This window comes from Capra hircus, chromosome 15 (genome assembly GCF_001704415.2).
Source record: "Capra hircus breed San Clemente chromosome 15, ASM170441v1, whole genome shotgun sequence".
In the NCBI taxonomy this organism is placed as follows: domain Eukaryota; kingdom Metazoa; phylum Chordata; class Mammalia; order Artiodactyla; family Bovidae; genus Capra; species Capra hircus.
In genome coordinates, this window is record NC_030822.1 from 27,518,955 (window position 1) to 27,540,781 (window position 21,827).

The 21,827-nt window shown below is 38.1% G+C and overlaps 1 protein-coding gene across 2 annotated transcripts in view; it reads right to left on the reverse strand.

Moving 5' to 3' along the window:
* Positions 1–21,827, reverse strand: part of UVRAG (UV radiation resistance associated) — a 320,457-nt gene that overhangs the window by 139,889 nt on the left and 158,741 nt on the right. The window lies entirely within an intron of this gene.

Here is a 21,827-nt window from a genome sequence, read left to right on the forward strand (position 1 = left end):
TTATACAGTCTCTAGCAGGTGTCAAATAGTAAGAGTTCAAGATTCCCTACCTATAAATTTCTGGGTTGCTGATCAAGAAACCCCAATGAGATGTTCAAAATTCAGACAACTTCACTAAAAAAATAAAACCTGGTTATGAACTCTGGGTGTTAAGGATGATTTACTAAAAGTTAATCAACTGTAACAAATGTACCACTCTAGTAGGGGAAGCTATGCACTGGTAGGGTTTGGGAGTATATGGGGAATCTGTACCTTCTGATCAATTTTGCTATGCACCTAAAACTGCTCTAAAAAATAAAGCTTATTTTTTCAACTGGTTAATTTGTTTTCAACCACAAATAACACAGACCATTGCTGAAAGTATAAAAAGTAATAGAGCAGGAAAAATTACTTGCATATCAACTACTACAATATAGTATTTCATAAATTAAGCTTTTTTATGATGATTCATCTTATTCATATATTTAAATAGCTTTAGTTACAATCATAGTGTGCAGGAAATATATATTCTGATTTTTCCAAATTATGTCTCAAGCATTTTTACATGTTGACAGATAGTCTGAGTTACAATGTTTAATGGCCTATAAAATATAACTCAATAGAAGTGAATTAAAAAAACAGTCTATATTTTAACTGATAGTCCAATACCTCAATTCCATTACAGGACATTTAATTTCCTCTAAGTATTCGCATGGCAATGATTAATATTTGTGTATATATGCCTAGTCTCTAGTGTTCATATTAACTGTGGGACCTCCATTTTCATTTATGTGATCATAAAATCCTTTTACATCTTCTTACTCTAAAAAATGATCCTGTCTCAGGCTCTTGATAACCAGGCCTGAAAATTCCAAAGGTCCTAAAGCAAAGAAAAACAGTCTTAGATCCTGACATACTAAGTTCTAGATCTTAAAAAGGAGTTTAGTTCCAAGAACTGTGAATAACAGGAAATGGTAGCTGAAACTCTTCTGTACATCTTCTCTAGGGAAGAAGCAGAAGTAGATTAACTGATCAAAATACAGTTTGGACTTGAGCACTAAAATCACCAACCTAAGTAATTTTATCAACATATGTCTAAGCACCCTGTTCTTCTCTCTCAACTCTATGTTAATGACCAGTGAGTTATTAACTCTGCTCCCCAGACAGAACTTAATCAAGAAATACTACTTATCTTCTTTAGCCCCAATATAATTCCTCCCCAGATTTCGCTCTCAACAATTTCAGAAGATACTCAAATTGACAACTTCCACCCCTCACCTCATGTAATTTTTCCAGAAAGCACATGAATTCTTCCACTACTATACAAATTTGCAATCTTATTCTTCGACCCAGATAAAAGGCTGCCTCAATTCTAGTGAAATCACAAATAAGGCCAAGACAGATGTGGGTTTTGAAATGCAAATGTTATACACCCTCTTTAGCTTTGAAGGTCTTTAGAACATATTACATAACCAAAAGAAAACAAAAACACTTGCAAAATAAATAAAATAAAACAAAAAAAATACACTAGCCAGCTAACAGATGGGGTAAAATGTTAACAATGGGTAAATGTGGGTGAAGAATATAGGTGTTCTCTGTATTCTTCTTATTCTTGCAGTTTTTAAGTCCAAAATGATTTTCAAATAAAAAGAAGCAGAGTAGACACAAACCCAGAAAAAGGTCTCCTACAAGGCTTTTCCACAGGCTTTAAAAGAACTAAGGCTTTAATATATATGGAATTAGAAAGATGGTAATGATAACCCTCTATGTGAGACAGCAAAAAGACACAGATGTATACAACAGTCTTTTGGACTCTGTGGTAGAGGGCGAGGGTGGGATGATTTGGGAGAATGGCACTGAAACATGTATATTATCATATGTGAAACAAATCAGCAGCCCAGGTTCAATGCATGATACAAGGTGCTCGGGGCTGGTGCACTGGATAACCCAGAGGGATGGGATGAGGAGGGAGGTGGGAGGGGGGTTCAGGATTGGGACACATGTACACCTGTGGCAAATTCATGTCAATGCATGGCAAAACCAATACAATATTGTAAAGTAATTAGCTTCCAATTAAAATAAATAAATTTATATTTTAAAAAAAGAACTACGGCTTTAAAACACAGAGGCACCATCTAAGGCACCATCTCTCCACATTTTTCTGTTAAAAGGTAATATACCTCTCATTGGTTACATGGTGTTCTCTGGAACAAAACTGAGTGAGACTGGTTTAGCTAGGCTCAGGTAGAGAAGAACCAAGTATCTCAAAATATTTGCATGGCAATGATTAGTATTTATGCATAGTCTTTTGTGTTTATATTAGTCTTGGAACCTCAGAAAAGTCAACCTAAGTTCAAAAGTCACTTCATAAGAAGTAGTAACAAAGAGGCAACGACGTGCTCAATCTCTTCACATGTTGTTCAGGTTATATATTATCAGCCTGAATACTACACAATTGGTGTTGTGTTCTCCCAAGGATATCACATATCTAGAAGCAATGATATCCATCTTTCAGACCACAGATATATCTTGCTTCTCATCTGACTTTCTCAAGACTCGGCATTGACTGGTATTTTCTGCTTGAATCATTCTTTACTACAATTGTTGTAAAAAAATATTCAAATTCCAGTGACCGCTCCATATTTATCAGTTAGCATTCAACATTCTTCTCTAAGCAAGAGGCCTTCCTTCGCCATTAGCTATCTATTATCAGTATGGAACCATGAATTCTCTTTTATTTTTCAAAGATTTACAATTCATTACTGTATTTAATTATTTTGGCGCTCAAGTGGTACCACATTTGATCAGCCTTGTTCGAGTGCCCCTTCTGATGTCGTGTGATCATGCTATTCAAAACTTATTATCATTTTAATTGCTGTAGGATCTGTTGTGATATTCCCTCTCTCGTTCCTGACACTGTTTATTCATGCTTTCTCTCTTTTTACTTGGTCAGTCTGGCTAAAGGCTTACTAATTATATTGATCTTTTCAAAGAACACCTTTTAGTTTCACTGACATTCTCTACTGTTTTCAAGTTCACTGATTTCTGACCTTAATTATTTCCTTCCTTCTGTTTGATTGGGTTTAATTTGCTCTTCTTTTCCAGTTAAGATGTAAGCTTAGGTTACTAAATGAAGGACTTTCTTTGCTACTATAAGTATCAAATGGTATAAATTTCCTCTAAGCTAGCATCCCTTTAGATGTTGATATATTTTCATTCAGACAAAAGTATTTTCCAATTTTCCTTGTTATTTCTGCTTTGACCCATGATATGTATATGTATGATGATACACAATACTTTGCATTATTTTGATCATTTGTATTTATTTATGACACTGAATCTGGCCTAACTAAATATCCCATAAGTACTTGGGGGAAAAAAAAGTATATTCTGCTTAATTAGGCCAAGTTAGTTGATTATGTTGTTAATGTCTTTTATCCTCAGTGATTCTCTACTTGGTACAGAAATTACTGAGAAATGAGTGTTATGGTTACCAACTACAACTGTGTATTTAGCTGTATCTCCTTTCAGTTTTTGCTATATATATATATATATATATATATATATATATATAAGCTCTGTTGTTATATTCATACATATTTAGAATTGCTTTATCTTTTCATGAACTAGTCTCTGCACCATAGTGTAATATCCCTCTTTATTGCAAGTAATATTCATTGTTCTGAAGTCAACCTTGCCTGTTAATAGAGTCACTTTGGCTTTCTTTTGGTTGGTATTGGCATAGTGTACTTTTTTATTCTTTTACTTTAATCTATCCAGCTCAGTTACTCAGTCCTGTCCGACTCTTTGCGACCCCATGAATCGCAGCACACCAGGCCTCCCTGTCCATCACCAACTCCCGGAGTTCACTCAGACTCACGTCCGTCGAGTCAGTGATGCCATCCAGCCATCTCATCCTCTGTCGTCCCCTTCTCCTCCTGCCCCCAATCCCTCCCAGCATCAGAGTCTTTTCCAATGAGTCAACTCTTCGCATGAGGTGGCCAAAGTACTGGAGTTTCAGCTTCAGCATCATTCCCTCCAAGGAAATCCCAGGGCTGATCTCCTTCAGAATGGACTGGTTGGATCTCCTTGCAGTCCAAGGGACTCTCAAGAGTCTTCTCCAACACCACAGTTCAAAAGCATTAATTCTTCGACGCTCAGCTTTCTTCACAGTCCAACTCCTACATCCATACATGACCATAGGAAAAACCATAGCCTTGACTAGATGGACCTTAGTCGGCAAAGTAATGTCTCTGCTTTTGAATATACTATCTAGGTTGGTCATAACTTTTCTTTCAAGAAGTAAGCGTCTTTTAATTTCATGGCTGCAATCACCATCTGCAGTGATTTTGGAGCCCCCAAAATTAAAGTCTGACACTGTTTCCCTATCTATTTCCCATGAAGTGATGGGACCGGATGCCATGATCTTCGTTTTCTGAATGCTGAGCTTTAAGCCACTTTATATTAAAAATGTGCTTCTTATAGATAGCATTTAGTTGGGTCTTTTTTTATCTTTATAAAATCTGAATAATCTTAATTGTGGTATTTAGAACATGTACACTTAATATAATCACTGATACATGTAGGTTAAAAACTACCACTTTGTTAGCTGTCTTCTTGATGTGTTCCTTGATGTTCACTTATTCTGTTTCTTTATCCCTCTTTTTCTATGCTTTTGGATTATTTTTTTATTCCCTCTTTCTTCGTTATTGGCTTACTCTTACCTCCCCCTAAAATTTCTAGTTGACTCATCGGAAAAGACTCTGATGCTGGGAGGGATTGGGGGCAGAAGGAGAAGGGGACGACAGAGGGTGAGGTGGCTGGATGGCATCACTGACTTGATGGACGTGAGTTTGGGTGGACTCCAGGAGTTGGTGATGGACAGGGTGGCCTGGCGTGCTGCGATTCATGGGGTCGCAAAGAGTCGGACATGACTGAGCGACTGAACTGAACTGAACTGAAAATTTCTAGTGGTTGCCCCAGAGTTTACAATATATAACTTTAATTAATAACGGTCTACCTTCAAATAAGATTAAACCACTTCATGTAGAGTATAAAATCCTGAAAACAGTACACTCCCAACTCTTCCCTTCTCCACTCTTAAAATACTTCATAAATTTTACTTTATGCCTGTTACAAACCCCAAAACATTGCTGTTGCATTAGAAAATCAATAGCCTTCTAGAGCAACTAAAAATAAGAAAAACTGATGAACCTATTTGCACAGCAGCAACGGAGACACAGACACTGAGAACAGATTTTCGGGAGGGAGGGCAGAAGGAAAGGGTGAGATGTATGGGCAGAGTAACATGGTAAGATACATTACCATATGTAAAATAGACAGCCAATGGGAATTTGCAGTATGACAAATAGTGACAATCTAGAGGGGTGGGATGAGGGGGAAGTGGGAGGGATGTTCAAGTGGGAGGAGACATGGGTAGACCTATTCACGTTGATGTTGGGTAGAAACAAACATAATTCTGTAAAGCAATTATCCTTCAATTAAAAATAAATTAAAACTAATAAGAAAATGTCTTTATAATATCTTCCTTTCAACCATTTCTGGATTTCTCAATTTTTGTGTGTAGAGCCAAGTTTCTGTATGGTATTATATTTCTTCTGCTGAAGAAGTTCATTTATCATTCCTTGAAGTATAAGACCACTGATTATGAAATAATTTAGTTTGATGTGAAAGAATCTCTTTATACTTCAGGTTAGATAATTTCTATTGACCTATCTTCAAATTTAATGATTCTTTCCTCAGTTGTGTGGAATACCAACGAGTCTATCAAAGGCATCCTTTATCGGTGTTGTTTTCGGTTTACAGACTATCCATTAGACTGTTTCTTAGAGTTCCCACCACCTCTCAGCTGAAATTTACCATCTGTTCTTCTACGTTATCTACCTTTCCACAAAATTCTGAAGCATAGTAACTATATCTATTTTAAATACTCTTGCTGATAGTCCCATCACCTAAGTCATCTCTGAGTCTTTTTTCTGTAAACTTCTCTTGCCAACATTTTGTTGTGGGTAGTGCTGGTGGTAGTGGTAGTGAGGGATTTTTTTATTTTTTTTTGCCTTTTTGTCTTAAAATTTTTAATATTGAACATTATTTACAGGGCAACAGAGACAAAAAGGACACGCTTATTCTGTTAATTTGAAGGCAATTCAGTCAGAAATTGAGCTGGAGCTGAGTTCTGCTGCTGACATGCTTACCTTCAGTGCACGACATTCTTCAGATTCCCTCTAATTTGTCCCTTTGGGGGTGGCGGTGGCAGTGGTAAAGATGGTCTGACATAGGCTCTTCCTCAATGGGACATACTATTCCCAGATTTAGGTACTCCCTGGGAATCAGCACCTAAGTAAGGGTGCCTCACCATGTTCTTGTCTCTCTTCAAGGGGTAAACTACAGTGGCTTCCTATTCTGTGCATTCTAGACTGGCTGGGGACGAAGGGAGGGAGTTCCTCTATCACTCTGGTTAAACCAGGCCACACCCTGTGTTCCTGGGGAGGGCTTTCTCACTGATTCTGGCCCTCCCCTAGGGACTGACAGCCTTGAAATCTGTACAATTCTGTACATCATCCAGCTTTCTGTTGTTGTCAGGATGGAAGTGATGCTCCTTCCATCTTTCTACTTCCCAAACAGAGGCAGGAAGTCAAATCTGAGGATATCAAGTTTACTTAAAGCTCTATTCTTTGTCTTTTCTGTTTCTTTGAGGTCAGCTATTCTGTTTGTTCAATTTGGTCTCATTCACAGTGTTTTCCTCAAATATCTGATGACCTTTAGTTTCCCCTTTAAATCCATGAATAAGTGATTAGATTGGTTAAGCAATAGGAAATAGTGTAGGTTTCCTTTGAAGCTATAAGGACTTATTTACATAAAAGACTTCACCTCTGAATGGCAGCTCAGTGAAGTGGGCAGGTTCTGCTAACAATTAGTTTTCCTTCAGGGTATATATGCTGAGAGAAGGTAGTACCTTTCACTTTAAACCATTGCAACTATCAAATAGGGAGAACTTTACTTTGGGATTATGTTACTTTAGGGTATTCCAGTCTTAAGCAGAGCTGCTTTTCATGTTTTCCCTCTGGGTTGGTTGTAAAATTCCACAGTCAGGCTTTGCTCTACTTTTCTATGCCAAAATCTCATACCATGGGACCTAACCAGGTCAGGAATCCATTATGTTAAAAAGTAGCTGGAGTAAATGTTATAGGAAGTTACTCCAAATTCACAAAGAAAGAAAATGAGCCAGTAGACTGTTACCCTAATTACTGCTCCATTATTTCTGATTTCCATACTTGGGAGCTGCAAGTTGAGGCATCTGAGAGCTCTCACTGCCTTTCCAGAAACTCCCACTGCAACCTTTTCCATTTGTGTTCCAGGCTGCAGTTTTCCTCTACTCTAGCTTATTCATCAATACAACCCTACTTTGTGTATCTGAGAATTATGCAAAAAATCTTTGCTATTCCAGTAGTACACTCTTTCATTTTCACCATTATCAAGAACTTATTTTTTATGCATGTATCTTTATCATCATATCAATAAGTCATTGAGAGGGAGAGAAAGTAAATGCATGGCTTGGTTTATCACACTTCAAAACTGCTTTTTGAAACCCTTGACCCTATGCATGCATACACTATGGCCTCTCTGTTCAGCAAGAACTCAAATCAAGCACTTTAATTTTAATAACCAACTGTCAATGCTGTCTTCTATAAAATGAATAGCTAAAGAATATGAATCTTGATTCAATCAACAAAACAAAACACAGACTCTTTAGGCTCTCTCTCACCAGAGAATTTGGTCTCAGCCTGGCTAGTGGTCAGCTCCTGTCAAAATTACAGTTAAAATCAATAAGCTGTCATTCTTCTGAGTTTTCTACATTGAGGCAGATGACCAGAAAGCAAAATACTTAAACTATTTTAGTTTTTCTCCCCACAGAAATGCCTTTTCTGTACTATGATTTATGATGCTGCCCTTCTCAAGGGTTAATAGATATTTCTTGCTGTAACTTTTGCAAAATTGCAATTGACTATCATTTCATTATGATATTTAATATCTAGCATGTAAGACACTGGATGCTAACTTCCTCTTGGAATTTAGTGTCCAGAGAAGATTTTTTTTCTACCTAAAGAACTGATATACTTCCCTGTAACAGGCAATAGGAAGCAACTGATACCTTTCATAACTCTACACAACTGGCTTAATAGCCAAGGTCAGAGCTAATTTAATGCTTAAAAACAATAGGCAGATCCTATGGGAAGCAGTGTACTATACTGGAAAGTCTGTGGGCTTAGGAATACGAAAAATCTGGGTTAAATTTTACTTTAGGGACTCTAAACAAGTGCTAACTTCTCTGAAGTTCATTTTCCTCATCTGTAAAATGGAGATAGTTTTACTTTTACTGAATATTTGTTTTCTCTCAACCTGTCCCCATGAAGCTCCAAGTAGATAAAGTATACAACCAGCTTGATTGATTTTACTTAAAAATAATCATCACTAAGCACAATCAGACACAACATCCAACGATTCTATTACAATTTCCTCCTTAATTTGCTTTCTCATTCTTGGAGATCACTACTCCATACATTACCCAAATCCTTACAACTCCTCTAAATCCTATATATTAACTACCTTACTTCATAAACCTGGAAATAATAGAAAGATTTCTTTATAATCCTACCTACAATCCAATATGAAACTCTGTGGCCCCTAGGCCATTTTCTTAGCCTTCTCCTCCTATTCAGTAGATAAGGAAAATATCTTCACTTACACTTTGAATTTCTTCTTTTCCAACCCCATGTCATGCTACTCTCTTCCTAATAAATTATTTTCCAGCAACAGTGGTCTCCCCTCTATTCTATAGTACAGGCACTTCCTATGTCCAAGCCTTTCACTTGCCATTCCCATTGCTAGAATTCTTATCTTGTAAGACAGAGCTCCTCAAGCAATTCTTTCCTGAGCAATCTTTGTAAAAGCAGTCTCCCAAAGTTCTATCACCACAGCTTGTTTAGAATCCTTCTCACAATCTGATATTTACTTTACTTGTTGGTTTCTTATTTATCATCTTACCCACTGAGTAACTATCCAAAACTGGAAGTCTTAATTCTTCCCCTGTCTCCCAATATCTGCTTCTCTCCAATATTTGTTTTGATGAATGATTTAATTACCTGGCCAGCTGTCCAAATCAGAAACTGGAAAATATCTAAGTCTTTCTCTTTCCCTCTCTCCTCCAATCCACTAAATCATCAACAGTAGAGTCCATCATTAAACATCTTTTGAACCCACAGATTCCGTCCTCCCTTTATTCCAAACTGTTTAGATTTTAATTATGTACTGCTTAGATTACTGTAATAATTTCCATTATGAGAATTCCTTACCCATAACTCTTCAAAGAGAACTTTCTAAAACATACACTTAATCTCCATTCTGTGTAACAGTTATCAATACAGTCTTGTTCACTTTTTGTCTTTGAGAAATTTGCTTAAGTTATTTCAATAGATCCCAAACTTTTTGACATAATTTCCTTTTATGTCATTTTTTGGCACTTCAGCCTCTCTTAGGGACCTTTACTCAAAGGTTAGTTGAACCTTTATGGAATTACCTGAAATTCTCCAATCAACTTCCATGCCTCTGTGTAACTGTTCCCTCTACCTGGGAAGTCTCACCTTCTCCCCCCAGCTATCAGCTGAAGTGTTACCCACCTTACATGGAGTTCTGGTTTTCAGATGCTCATCATCTGTGTTCCTACGGTATTCTCTACATATTTCTGTCATGTAACCATCACATCTATCCTTCTGTTTCCATCATCTTATATAATGCCTGGCTCCTTTGGCTGCTCCAAAAATAAAAGTAGACATGTACATCCACACACACTCAATGCCCTTTCCACGTCCTTTACATGCCCTGTGATTGATCTCCTTTTACTTCTGTGTTGAAACATCTAATTGTAAATGTATTTTTTGGTAAATGGCATTTCCAATGCATTTGAGGAGTAAATAGAGAAAAAACGATGACAAACCAAAACAAAATTCTGTCAGATGGCTTACTTCTAAACATCTTTATCTTTTATTGCAAGAGCGGGAGATTAAAATATGCTAGTTTGACTTTCTTACAATCCAACTAAGATATTACTGAAATAAATCATTACAAATATATGGCAAATGAATCATTCTGAAAAGAAAATCTGAGATTTACTAAGAATCCACCTTTTTCTTCCCCACCACGAAGCTGTTTGTCTTTTACTGCCTTTCACAAGCTACATACGATGCCAACAACTAAAAATAAAGAAACTTTAATGAATCCTGGGAAAACTGCCTTTGGGTCCAAAAAATTCTGAAAGGCAGTTATTCATTTTGAAGGAAATTTGTTTAGGAATTTCTGTCAGATGGCTATAGGAAATCAGAACATACACACAGACTAATAAAATTTAAATTTTGCCATCTTTTCTAATAAACATATCTTGAATTACAAAGTTTGTGAGAAGCAATTTTTCAATTTGTGACCTTATGACCTAAGAGGAGAAAATTGTTACACAATGCTTAATAATGTCTTTGTAGATTCAAATGGACATCTATGACCTTTTGATGAAAGCTAAGGCACCAATTTAAACACACTGTCGGGGGACTTGCCTGTTGGCTCAGTGGTTGAGAATCTGCCTTCCAATGCAGGAGACACTGGTTCAATCCCTGGTTGGAGAACAAAGATCCCACATGCTGTGGGTTTAGTTGTGTGGGATCTTATTCGAAGGAATAAGGACAACCCAAGGAAGTCCATGTGCCTTAAAATCCTGCATGTTTCAATAAAGATAAAAAATACCACATGCCACAGCTAAGACCTGACACAACCAAAAATAAATAATACATAGATATATTTTAAAAATCAAATATACTGTGTGATTCTTCTTTTATCTGAGATGCAGGCCAAATGATTCACTGACCAAGCAGAAGTTAATTAAACATTTTAGTAGTTTAAACATATAGTAGTCATGTATGGATGTGAGAGTTGGACTACAAAGAAAGCTGAGCACCAAATAATTGATGCTTTTGAACTGAGGTGTTGTAGAAGACTCTTGAGAGTCTCTTGGACAGCCAGGAGATCCAACCAGTTCATCTGAAAGGAAATCAGTCCTGAATATTCATAGGAAGGACTGACGCTGAAGCTGAAACTCCAATATTTTGGCCACCTAATGAGAAGAATTGACTCCTTGGAAAAGACCCTGATGCTGGGAAAGATTGAAGGCAGGGGGAGGAGAAGGGGGCGACAGAGGATGAGATGGTTGGATGGCATCACCAATGCAATGGACATGAATTTGAGTAAGTTCCGAGAGCTGGTGATGGCAGGGAAGTCTGGCATGTTGCAGTCCATGGGGTCTCAAAGGGTCAAACATGACTGAGCGACTGAACTGAACTGACATGCACACATACACATATATATAACTTTAATTACTCAAATTTCTTGCAAAATGATAATAAGAAATTACAATTGATAGAAAACTGCATATAAATAATTTATTTCGGCAATATAAGATCAAAACTTTTTTATTAACTACAATTACCAGAGGAATTTCTTTCCAGATCTGAACAATGAAATCTGACATTTCTGATCTCTTCTACACACAATGTCACTTAAAGAATGTGTTTTTGGTTCTTGCTTATCAAAACATATTACAGACTGTAAAACAGGAGTTGAGTATAGCTAATTAGAGAACTCCAATAGGTCATTCCCACCAAATGGCTTTTCATTAACAAATGACATCTACAGAAACATGTAGGTCAGAGAATCTTCCCCCCTCCACATCTTTTATTGCTGGGAAATTTATCATTAGCATAAAACTCTAAAAAATAAAGAGATTCATCAAAAAAGATGAATAAATCTCTAACCTTTCTGCCAAGTCTCTCCTAAAATAACTAGAATCTCGGAGATGTAAGAAAGCTTGACTATATAATCCAAAAGTTTGTCTGTGAAAAGGAAATAAGGCCCCCCCACCCAAAGTTGGATGACTTGCCTAAGGATATACAGAGAGACTGGCAGACCTTTCATCCAGACAGCTTAGTTAATTAAGGTACAATCAAATCCAAGAAATCTTTGGGGAAAATTCACTTTACTCATCCTGTAATAAAAAGGAATATAGCAGAACAAAATTTTCCAGCTAATAGTCCACAGGTCAAACGGAAAATCAGCAAACTATCAGTCAGTTTATCTGTTAGACATATACCACAGGAAGCAACAATGATATTAATATTTAATAGAAACAAGACAGGCTTTGGATGAAATAAATCTCAATTTGAACCTGGATCTGTTATTTATCCATGCCACCTTGGGAAATGTCTCTAAGCCCCAGCTTTCCTAATTTGGAAAAGGGAGTAAAAATTATTATCTCTTGGTATTATTTTAAGAATTAAAAGATAATACTGTAAGTGAAAAAAGATCTGGCATGTTACACAATTTTAATTAAAATTACCTGCTTCACAGTATTGTATAGGAGTCAGATTTTGCAAGGTTTTAGATAGCACGGAATGGTAAGAAAAGCAAGAATCTGGAGATGAAGGGTGTGCACCTACATTTCAACTCTGCTCCCGTTTGTCCCTCGCTAAGGCAATGGCACCCCCACTCCAGTACTCTTGCCTGGAAAATCCCACGGACGGAGGAGCCTGGTAGGCTGCAGTCCATGGGGTCGCTGAGTAGAGCACAACTGAGCGACTTCACTTTCACTTTTCACTTTCATGCATTGGAGAAGGAAATGGCAACTCACTCCAGTATTCCTGCCTGGAGAATCCCAGGGACAGAGAAGCCTAGTGGGCTGTCGTCTGTGGGGTCGCACAGAGTCGGACACGACTGAAGCAACTTAGCAGCAGCAGCAAGCCTCTTGCTTTCTCAGCATCTTATGAAATGAAGTAACAATACTTGCCAGGGAACTTTAAGGACCAAATATAACCATCCTTGTATAAGCACTTCCTAAGCATAATATTAAAAAGCAGAGACATTACTTTGCCGACTAAGGTCCGTCTAGTCAAGGCTATGGTTTTTCCTGTGGTCATATATCGATGTGAGAGTTGGACTGTGAAGAAGGCTGAGCGTCAAAGAATTGATGCTTTTGAACTGTGGTGTTGGAGAAGACTCTTGAGAGTCCCTTGGACTGCAAGGAGATCCAACCAGTCCATTCTGAAGGAGATCAGCCCCGGGATTTATTTGGAAGGAAAGATGCTAAAGCTGAAATTCCAGTACTTTGGTCACCTCATGCGAAGAGTTGACTCACTGAAGACTCTGATGCTGGGAGGCATTGGGGGCAGGAGGAGAAGGGGACGAAAGAGGATGAGATGGCTGGATGGCATCACCGACTCGATGGACATGAATCTGAGTGAACTCCAGGAGTTCGTGATGGACAGGGAGGCCTGGCATGCTGCGATTCATGGGGTCGCAAAGAGTCGGACACGACTGAGCGACTGAACAGAACTGAACTGAAGTATAATATAGTGTTACATATATGTTATTGTTAATATAAAGAAACTAACTGTATTAAAAAGTAGTTTTTTACTACAAAGATTAGGGGAAAGTATTAGTTACTTAATCATGTGGACTCTTTGCAATCCTATGGACTGTGGCCTGCCACTCTCCTCTGTCCATGGAATTCTCCACGCAAGAATACTGGACTAAGTAGCCTTTCGCTTCTCCAGGGGACCTTCCCAACCCAGGGATCGAACCTAGGTCTCCTGCATTGCAGGCAGATTCTTTACTGTCTGAGCTACCAGGGAAGCCCCCAGTTAAGGAATTCTGCTTTTGTAAAGTTAGTATCATTCCCCAGGCACCAATGAAGAGTTCTCAAATTTTATCAACATGTACAACTGTGTTTCAGTTCTACTGAAAACATTTCCTTAAAACCGAGGTTTCAAACCATTTTCTAAACCAAATTTCAAGCAAATTAATGTAGGTCGAGTGTTGTTTCTTATCTCAAAGATTTGAAGGTTGAGTCAGAGCAAAAGACCCTATAAACCAATATATAATTAGTTAATGTGAAGGTTGTCTTTATTGAAATGCTAAAGAGGGGAAATCTGCTTTTCTTTTTTTAAATTAAACAGCATAACTAAATATCTGCTGGAAATGAAAATATATACATTAACAAACATTAATGTTGAAAAGATCAGTTCCTGACCCAGCTGGAAATTACTATGGACCACAAGTTGGACCACTGTCTTCCAGGAATGGGAAGGGGAAACTTATAAGTGTGGATTAACAAGTCCCCTCAGAGTTATGTGGCCACCCAACAAGTCAGGAACATTGGACAGAAATTATCTTTTTGTTGCCTTTTTGCATAAATCATTCAGCTGCAATGAATATTTGCAAAACACAATACATACATATATATATAAAATAGGCATTAGCTTCTTCCAAATGTGTACACAAGTTAATCCCTATGGTACCACTATGAGCTGTTATCCTTCTTGCACAGATGTATAAAAAGATGCAGAAATTAACTTCTTTATGGTCATTCAGAAAAATCAGTAGCAAAGACAAAATGTCATGTTACTGACTCTGTATCCTAACTGAGCTTTTGGGCTGAGAACCAAGTATGAAGATTAAGCACCAAGTATCAAAGAGAAGCCATGATATGTAAGAAGCCACCAGTACTATTTTAAGTAGCAAATTATTTCACTACTGGCTAGCAAACACACTAAATCAAAGCTGCAAAACAGAGTGACAAACACAATTTCCCCCTTCATGTTACCAATACCAATGGCTGAAGTGCTTCTAAATTATCGTAACATGGCTCAATATTCATTAAATAGTACACTGATGTACATGTACAAGAATGATGTTCAACACAAATGAAATTTTAATAGATAAGAGTATGTCTCTGGTAACCTAGCACAATCACTATAAAAATAGGGGTCTGCAGCAACTAGATTAGGGTCTACTGGTACCTAAATATGGTTAGCTGTATACAGTCACCTTTTCTCTCCAATTCCTCAGATCTCATTACCAGTCTACAAAGATTCCCAATGGCAGAAAAGCACAGCCGACAACAGCACTCATTCTTCTGCTTAAATTTGAGCCCAAAGTGTCAACGTTAGATTCTAACCTGCCAACGATTCTAAGAGTTCAGAGAAATACAAAATAATACTCATCTCCAAAAACATATATGAAAGTGGGAAGAAAGCTCCTGAAGTACAAAGTCAGTGTTCAAAACCAGTAATTCTGAACCATTCTGGCAAATCCATATTTAACTTGAACATTACCATCCTTTCTTTCTATGATAAAATGGAGATATAAGAATGTGCTGACTATGACTTCACTCTCAGAGTCAAAATGGGTATCTACAAAATCTCAGTCTTCCTTTGTAGCACTGTTTGGCATCAGGAACTCTGAACGCAGGCTCTGTCATAACTTGCTATGTGGCTTTGGGCCTCTGAAACTCAGTTTCCTCATCTATAAATTGGAAAATAACATATATGATATCTTTATTAATAGGTGGATATAAATAACACTGCCTTTAATTCAGAGGACAATTAGTAAGAACAAAATGAGATAAAGAATGGGAAACACTTGACACTGCCTGGCACTAATAGAGCATTCTACAGATACTGGTGATTCTCATTACACCTCAGTCTTTTTTAAAATTAATTAATTAATTGGAGGCTAATTATCTTATAATATTGTGGTGATTTTTGCCAGACATTGACATGAATCAGCCACGGGAGTACATGTGTCCCCCATCCTGAATGCCCCTCCCACCTCCCTTTCTACCCCATCCCTCTGGGTTGTCCCAGAGCACCAGCTTTGGGTGCCCTGCTTCATGCACTGAATTTGCCCTGGTCATCTCTTTTACATATGGTAATACACATGTTTCAATGCTATTCTCTCACATCGCCCCACCCTTGCCTTTTCCCACGTAGTCCAAATGTCTGTTCTTTACATCTCTTGTCTCTTTTGCTGTCTTGCATATAGGGTTGTCATTACTGTCTTTCTAAATTCCATATATATATGTTAAAATACCGTATTGGTATTATTACCACTCAGTCTTTTCAATGGGATGGAAGTCACTTAGAAGTTCACCTGCTTCAAGGCTGGTGATAGGACTTCTATCAGAATAAAAGGGAAAAATACAACTGGGAACACAAATGAAAAACTATATCTCCCTATCTTTTTACCATATGCAAGAATAACATATATTCCATGGACTTTACACATCCTATTACTGATAAAATGTGGTATCAACCTATGATTAAGTTTTGGAATCAACAGAAAGAGTTTAATCATATCATCTGTCAATTGTAAACTTCAGTAAGGTATTTAATGTTTCTGACCATGATTCCTCAACTATAAATGTAAATAATAACTGTACCTACCTAATAAAGTTACTGTGGTGATTAAATCACTCATATCTATGAAGTAACAAGTATGGTAATCTGGGCTTCCCAGGTGACTCAGATGGTAAAGAACCCGCTTGCAAAGCAGGAGACCCAGATTCGATCCCTGGGTTGGGAAGATCCCCTGAAGAAGGGCATGGCAATTCACTCCAGTATTCTTACCTGGAGAATCCCAAGGACAGAGAAGCCTGGCAGTTCATGGGGTCATATAGAGTTGGATACGACTGAGCAACTATCACTTTCACATGGTAAATGAAATACTGTAGTTATCATTATTTTTGCTTCTCTTATTAGAAAAAGGCACAAGTTCCTAACCCCTCTAAACTCCTACAGTGTTTTCAATTTAAAAACTGATGATCTTGAAAAAGATATGTAGGCATACGTGCTATAGGTAGCAGGCAATTTAAGTATTATAATAGTTAACGGTACTTTCAAAGCACCAAAAAAAAAAAAAAAAAAAACCAGAAAAAACAAAACCATGTCTTTTCGTAGATTAGACCTCTTAAAATAGATCTTGTATGTACACAACAGCTATCTATTTATTTGGAGTCATTCTAACAGACACTCTAATAGAAAAGGGTCTTGACCATAATATCTCATGATTTAAAATGGCAGTAGCCCAGACTTTCAGGTATAAATGTCAGTATGCAACCTGTACTGGAATGCAGATAGTTCTGACAACCATTGTCAAAGAATATACAATTCTTCTACAGTATTTCTCAGCAGAATATCAGTTTTCCCAAATGAATACTAAGCTAGAAACTATAGAAGTCCGTGTTCTTTAGCTCTGATGCTGATAACATTAGACTGATAACTGTAACTGTGATTCAATCCTTCAACAGATATTTACTGAATGCTAATCTGTCCCAGGCACCACCCCTACCCTCAGTGATCTTACAGTCTAGAGGGAGACAAACTAGCAAATATGTACAATGCTATAATGGAAAAGCACAGGTGCTATGGAAACACACACTAGTACATCTAACCTAGTGGATAAGGGAGGAAGAGCAGGAGAAGGGGGCCAGTGAAGAGTTCCTGGAAAAAGTGATAATTAACAGAGGCCTAAATGCTGGTGAGACACACTAAAGCAAATTTTAGTTTCTTTTAGTTCTAAAAGAACTTGCATATGGCTACAGCATTGAGACTGAAGTGGATCATAGGAGGCATCTTCAGTCAGGAAGGACTTAATTTTAAATGGTACAGATATTCAACAGGGAGAGATACAGAAATAAGACAGAAAACACTGTGCTCCTATTTTCTTAAGATCATTTCAGTTTTACAACTCATCTGACCATCATACACATCCTTGCTACACAAAGTGTGTTCCATAGACCAGCAACATCAGCAGAACTTAGAAGCCTGTTAAGACTCAGCAGGATACTGACATAGTTATAAGTACTGTTATTAATTTCATTTTACAGAGGAAGCCAAGTAACTGGATAAGGGTATACAGCTGGCAAATAATGAGCCAGGCATGCATCAAGAACTTTGAAACAAAATCTATGCCTCTAAATTTAAACTATATTTTTCTAAAATCACTGAAATAAAGTAAAAACACAGTTTCAAGATTATTCTTTAGCCCAACCTGTATTTTATATAGTTCAAAAATTTTAAACTTGTTAGCCATGGCCTATTTTATTCACATTCCAAATACATTCCCAATACAGTAGATTTTATTTGCCATTACATTTATCTACCAATCTCAATGGTCTGAAATACAGTGAAGACAAACAGGAAGCAAAAAAAAAAAAAAAACCACAAAAACCATGATGCAATGCAGATAAACTAAGGACAGAGAATTCATGTCCTATACATAATGCACATGACCTAGACACAAGCTACTCAGAGCCTCACTCTACGCTAATGCTCCCTGGGTGCCATATAAGGCACTAACCTAGGCAGTAAGAAGGAAGCTAATATAAAAATGACAAGTTTCTGCCCTCAAAGTTCAAACCAACTAATTGGTAAAATAAGGCAACATCAAAAATACTATGGGGATACAGAAGAGGGATAAAGAAATTTCTGGAGGAGGAAGAAAAAAGCCTCAAAAGAGACATCATATTTAAGTATGTCTTTGATGAAACAAAATAACTGAACCAAGCAGAGAAAAGGAACGTTTTCATAACAACAAGCAAAGAGGTGACAAAGCACAGGAAAAAGACAATTGCTTCTAAATGATGGATTAACATGTATCAGATTTACCCTCTCACTGAAAACAACTACAATAAAAATCATACAAAAGTATAGTTTGGGAACGCATGTAAGAATTAAAGATTTTAAAATTAAAAAAATTAAAAAAAAAAAGTATATGCAGCAAGTCTCAGATTCTGGGTAACAGGCAGCCCAGGACAGTGGTTTCTGAGAGAACGGCAAAAAACTTTGCTGCTTTATCGAGTAAGTTTACATAATATTTTAAGCCCTTTGTTGTCATTTCAACAATCTTCACAGCATCTTCACCAGGAGCAGTTTCCACCTCAAGAAACCACTTTCTTGGCTCATCTAACACCTTATCTAAGTTTTATCATGAGCTTGTAGCAATTCAATCACATCTTCAGCCTTCACTTCTAATTCAAGTTCTCTGGCTATTTCCACAACATCTGCAGAGCTCTCACGTGACCACGTACTATCAATGAGCAGTAATATTTGGAAAGTAATCTTGTCTCCTAAGCAATAGGTCTCAACAGTAGGCATAAAATATTCAGTACACTATGTTGTAAACAGAGGTATGTGCTGTCTTCCAGGCTTTCTTTTTCCATTTATAGAGCACAGGCAGAGTAGATTTCGCATAATTCTTAAGGGTCCTAGGATTTCAGTTCAGTTGCTCAGTCATGTCCCACTCTTTGCGACCCCACAGACGGTAGCACGCCAGGCCTCCCTGTCCATCACCAACTCCCTGAGTTTACTCACACTCATGTCCATTGAGTCAGTGATGCCATCCAGCCATCTCATCCTCTGTCGTCCCCTTCTCCTCCTGCCTTCAATCTTTCCCAGCATCAGGGTCTTTTGAAATAAGTAAGCTTTTTGCATGAGGTGGCCAAAGTATTGGAGTTTCAGCTTCAGCATCAGTCCTTCCAATGAACACCCAGGACTGATCTCCTTTAGGATGGACTGGTTGGATCTCCTTGCAGTCCAAGGGACTCTCAAGAGTCTTCCCCAACACCACAGTTCAAAAGCATCAATTCCACTGCGCTCAATTTTCTTTATAGTCCAACTTTCACATCCATACATGACTACTGGAAAAACCATAGCCTTCACTAGACAGACCTTGGTTGGCAAAGCAATGTCTCTGCTTTTTAATATGCTGTCTAGGTTCATAACTTTCCTTCCAAGGAGCAAGCATCTTTTTATTTCATGGCTGCAGTCACCATCTGCAGTGATTTTGGAGCCCCCCAAAAATAAAGTCTGCCACTGTTTCCACTGTTTCTCCATCTATTTGCCACGAAGTGATGGGACTGGATGCCATGATCTTTGTTTTCTGAATGTTGAGCTTTAAGGTAACTTTTTCACTCTCCTCTTTCACTTTCATCACGAGGCTCTTTAGTTCTTCTTCACTTTCTGCCATAAGGGTGGTGTCATCTGTGTATCTGAGGTTATTGATATTTCTCTCAGCAATCTTGATTCCAGCCTGTGCTTCCTCTAGCCCAGTTGTTTCTCATGATGTACTCTGCATGTAAGTTAAATAAGCAGGGTGAAAATATACAGCCTTAACGTACTCCTCCTATTTGGAACCAGTCTGTTGTTCCATGTCCAGTTCTAACTGTTGCTTCCTGACCTGCATACAGATTTTTCAAGAGGCAGGTCAGGTGGTCTGGTATTCCCATTTCCTTCAGAATTTTCCACAGTTTATTGTGATGGACATAGTCAAAGGCTTTGGCCTAGTCAATAGAGCAGAAATAGATGTTTTTTGGAACTCTCTTGCTTTTCTGATGATCCAACGGATGTTGGCAATTTGATCCCTGGTTCCTCTGCCTTTTCTAAAATCAGCTTGAATACCTGGAAGTTCACGGTTCACATACTGTTGAAGCCTGGCTTGGAGAATTTTGAGCATTACTTTACAAGAATGTGAGATGAGTGTAACTGTGTGGTAGTTTGAGCTTCAGTTCAGTTCAGTTCAGTCGCTCAGTCGTGTCCGACTCTTTGCGACCCCATGAATCACAGCACGCCAGGCCTCCCTGTCCATCACCAACTCCCGGAGTTCACTTAGACTGATGTCCATCAAGCCTGTGATGCCATCCAGCCATCTCATCCTCTGTCGTCCCCTTCTCCTCCTGCCCCCAATCCCTCCCAGCATCAGAGTCTTTTCCAATGAGTCAACTCTTCGCATGAGGTGGCCAAAGTACTGGAGCTTCAGCTTTAGCATCATTCCTTCCAAAGAAATCCCAGGGCTGATCTCCTTGCAGTCCAAGGGACTCTCAAGAGTCTTCTCCAACACCACAGTTCAAAAGCATCAATTCTTTGGCGCTTAGCCTTCTTCACAGTCCAACTCTCACATCCATACATGACCACAGGAAAAACCATAGCCTTGACTAGGCGGACCTTAGTCGGCAAAGTGTTGTCTCTGCTTTTGAATATGCTATCTAGGTTGGTCATAACTTTTCTTCCAAGGAGTAAGCGTCTTTTAATTTCATGGCTGCAATCACCATCTGCAGTGATTTTGGAGCCCCCCAAAATAAAGTCTGTCACTGTTTCCACTGTTTCCCCATCTATTTCCCATGAAGCTTAGAGAATGGTAAATGAGCACTGGCTTTGACTTAAAGTCACCAGCTGTGTTAGCTCCTAACAACAGAGTCAGCCTGTTCTTTAAAGCTACGCATTGACTTCTCTTCTTTAGCCATGAAAATCCTAGAAGGCATCTTATTAAATATGGATGTTCTGTTTTCACTAAAAATGTGCTGTTTAGTGTCGCCACCTTCATTCGTTATCTAGCTAAATCGTCTCGATAACTTGCTGCAGCTTCTGTCTGTACTTGCTGTTTCACCTTGCACTTCTGTATTTCAGCGACAGCCTCTTCCCTTAACTTAATGGAGTAACCTCTACTGGCACCAAGCATTTCTTCTGCAGCTTCCTCACCTCTCTCAGCCCTCACAGAATTGAAGGGAGTTAGAGCCCTGCTCTGGATTAGGCTCTGGCTTAACTGAATTTTGTGACTGATTTGACCTTCTAAGCAGACCTTAGTCTAAAACTTTCTCTATATCAGCAATACAGCTATTTAACTTTTTATCATCCATGTACTCAATGAAGCAGCACTTTTAATTTCCTTCAAGAACTTTTCTTTGCATTCACAGCTTGGCTGTTTGGCTCAAGAGCCTAGCTTTCAGCCTATCTTGGCTTCCAACATGCTTTCCTCACTAAGCTTAATCATGTTTAACTTTTGATTTAAAGCGACAGACATATGACTCTTCCTTTCACTTGAACATTTAGAGGTTACTGTCAGGTTATTAACTAACTTAATTTCAGTATTATTGTGGCTCAGGGAATAGGAAGACT